Below are 3,649 nucleotides of genomic sequence, written 5' to 3'. Positions count from 1 at the left end.
TTGTGGTTTGTTAATTTCTGTTTGAAAAGTTGATTTGTTTATTTTTGTTTGTCTTCTGTGGAAATAGTTGAAAATAACATGGAAATAATCAGTAAATTTATTGAAAAGTATGCCTCTGCTCAGTTTAATACTTGTGAAGATGATGCATTGACACATCAATTTAATGACCAAATGAAGGAATGTGAAGGGCAAAGTGAGAACAAAAGTAAGTTGTCAAAAAAGAAAGCAAAGAAAGAGAAGTTAGCAAATGTTTTGTGTATGTTGTTGAAAATGAAATGAATTGCAGAACAAAAGGAATTGCATTGGTATTCAGAGAAAGCTCAATTAAGAGGTGATGCGGACAAAATTGAACAGGAAGTCAGTCTGGCTATTGCTAGTGCTGAAGATCATAGTTGTGAATGTGAAAATCTAAGGGATGAGGTAGACAATATGATTTACCAAAATTGTGAGTTAGAAGATAAGCTCGAGGAGTATAAGGAAATATGTAAACTTAGGGAACAGCGAATTGCTTTGCTAGAAGAAAAAGAAGCAAAGTATAATGATGTTATGACAATACTTAGAAATCAGTTGCATGATGCTAATGTAAAGCTGGAACTAAAAGAAAATGATAGTATGTCTTTGAAATCACAGGAAAATACTTAAATGAATAATCATTGCTGTAATCAAATGTGCAAATCTAATGACCAGGAGGTAAAAGGCTGGAAAAGGGGGGAGGAGCAGCCTGTATGCACGGCTGATAGCCCTGAAGGTAACCCAAATCAGAGTTCCTCTCTCTTTACTCCTGAGACAGGTAGATTGAGACAAATGAGGGAGAATTCGCTGTTAAATGGCAGTAATCAAGTACATTGCACAACACTCACCATACAAGAGAAAACAAACCTATGCCAGATATTAGGGAAACTTGACACAAGCGCATCAGCCATTAGTCTCTCCAATAGGTTAGAGGCTGTAGTGACACAATACAATCTAGGTAATAGGGCTGCGTGTGCATTACTTCGGGTATGGCTCCCATCCCAACTCTGTGAAAAGTTGCAGCCCCCTGTAGGATATCACAAAGGATTGTCTTCAGATCTTGAATGCAATTGGGGAAATGCTAGTGACAGAATGGAGGAATTAAAGAGAGTCATGGGAGGACGAGATACGAGAGGTACTAATGCCTTGGAAAATGTAAAACTTAATAGAGGAGATGATCCAATTATTTTCTGCAGTGAATATTTGACATTATATCGTTCTACCTATAACTGCCCTGACATGTCTCCTGATGATAACAGTTTTCTATATTCAATGGCTAGCAAATGCACTTTTGTTGACTATCCAACAAAGGTTGCCTTGAGGAATGCAAATTCATACCTTTGTAAGTATATTAAAGGATTGGATTCAGGACACAAGTCATGACACTAAGCCCCAAAAGAGAATCTCAGAGATAGTAAAGAATGAAGGCAAAGCAAGGTTTGTTGGGAAATGTTATAGATGTGGATACACAGGTCACACTATGAAAGAGTGCAGGAGTAGTAAAAGAATTATCAATAATAGACCTTTTATTAATAGGAAGCAAAATCAAAAACCAGAACCAAATGCAAGTAATGGAGAGCATAGTCTTCCTGAAGTTACGTTATATGGTCCACTTCTGGAAGAGCTGAGGAAGATTGGAAAAGCAATGGCAGAAAAGCCAGAGGAATTAAAGACCCCACCTCCAACAAATCCTTATGTAAAACAATAGGGATGTCAGGCCCCAGTGTTGTCCCTAGTGAGTCAGCTTAGCAGGGACAAGGGCGGGAGACCCCGTATTCAGGGTACGGTAGGGTACCATCGTACAAACATCTTACTGGATACAGGTGCTGCTGTCAGTTTAACTAATCTGGATTTAAAAATAGATCCTAGTGGTAAACAGATTTTCCTGAGAGGTTTTGGAGGACAGTTAGTATCTTCAGAGCAATCTTTGCCAGTAACAATCAACCTGGGAAACCTATGTGTTGAGCATGGCTTATATCTTTCACCAACACATGAAGGTACCATTATCAGGTCAGATGTTATGAAGGAACATGGACTTATTGTGGATTTGTGCAACTGGATGTTGTGGAGAGGATCAAGGTATAGAGGCAGTTTAAAAATGGTTTCTGACAATTATGGTATTGGTTCAATCAAAGGTGCAGAATCTTTAGATCCAGCTACTCTTTTGAGGACAGATGATGAAATATTAGCTGAAATCTTGTGGCAGCATAACAATGTGTGGGCGAATTCAAAAACCCAATGTGGCAGAGTGTCTAACATGGTGGTAATGGTAGAGGGTCCTGATCCCCCTCCCCAAAGACAGTATCAAATACCACCAGACTCAGTCCCATACATTAAGAGAATACTGGATGATTTACTAATTCAAAATGTCATCAGAGAATGCCAATCCACCAATAATGCGCCCCTATGGCCAGTTCAAAATGGTAAAGAATTTTGTACCCAAATCTTCATGGGATGGAAATTGGATAGGACCTTATGTCGTAACTATGACACTGAGTGAACAAGTGGTAAAAGTTAAACGAATAGACAAGAAAAGTGTCAAATGCATGAAAAGGAGAGATATAGAAAAGTGGGTTCATGTAGATCAGTGTAAACGGATATATCTGATAAGAATTTGATGCCGCTCTTGTTCTTGTTTCCCAGGATCCTAAATGAAGCGTGAAGTAAAAGATGGAAATTTATGGATTCTGGATATGAGAATTGCAGCAATTTTGTTGGCAATTGGAATCATCAATTCTATGGAATCAACTCACATTGAACACTCTGGAGATATCGATAAGGGTATATTACCTAACAAGGAATATGGGAACGTGTTATTTACACACCCAGACATAACCATTGATGCAAGTAGCGACTACTATGATAATGGTGTTAAAAGTAGGACAGCTAGACTGATACCAGAGGGTAAAAAGGTAACTGAGAGATATTATCAGGGTCCCAGCAGTCAGTATAGTGTTGTCTTTTCGTTTGGGAGAGTCAATCATAGCTCTAGTACCCAGAGGTTACCGTATATGGAAGGAGTACAAAATATAGATCCAAAATCACTACAGCCATTCATGAGCGCTACAATATATGTAAATGAAACTGGGTACTGGTTGGGGGAAGAGTCTGAGTTACCCAACAAAAATGCGGAAAAGGGGATAGATTATGGGTTTTTTAGTGACAACTTAAAAGAAGGAGAATATTTGTTTGTATGTGGTATATATTGGCATAATAGTATACACCCAATGTTCAGGCCAAAAAGGATTACCCTTACATATCGTGAAGCATACATTGGAGATGCTACAGAGGTGGAGATGTCAGTTCAGCAAGGGCCAAATTTTATAACTGGTTCAATGTCTAAGCCATATGAGTCCTATAGAGAAATGGTTGGTTATTGGGCATGTGGAGCACCAGAAATAGAGATAGGTGAGATGCACATTATTGACGCCGCTCCAGATTAAATGAAACCATGTGTCACCAATGAATCTGACAGCAATCAGCAGACAATGTATTTAGAAGAGGGACACCCTTTACAGGTCAACCTAGATTCTACTCAAACAATTGCTAGTGACGTTCAATATGCGTTTGTTACTTGGAGAGTTAATATCTCCTTATGGTTGATAAAAACCTACAACCCAATTTGTACAGGATATAC

At 38.6% G+C, this 3,649-nt stretch overlaps 1 pseudogene; it reads left to right on the top strand.

Annotated features, from left to right (window-relative positions):
- Positions 1–804: 804 nt before the first annotated feature.
- LOC141075023 (posterior protein-like) lies at positions 805–1,720 on the top strand (annotated as a pseudogene).
- The last annotated feature ends 1,929 nt before the right edge of the window (positions 1,721–3,649 follow it).

Source organism: Dendrobates tinctorius, unplaced genomic scaffold (assembly GCF_039654945.1).
Source record: "Dendrobates tinctorius isolate UK_male_01 unplaced genomic scaffold, ASM3965494v1 ptg000015l, whole genome shotgun sequence".
NCBI lineage: Eukaryota > Metazoa > Chordata > Amphibia > Anura > Dendrobatidae > Dendrobates > Dendrobates tinctorius.
The sequence above is the reverse complement of the archived record's forward strand: the minus strand, read 5'-3'. Positions and strand labels throughout refer to the sequence as shown.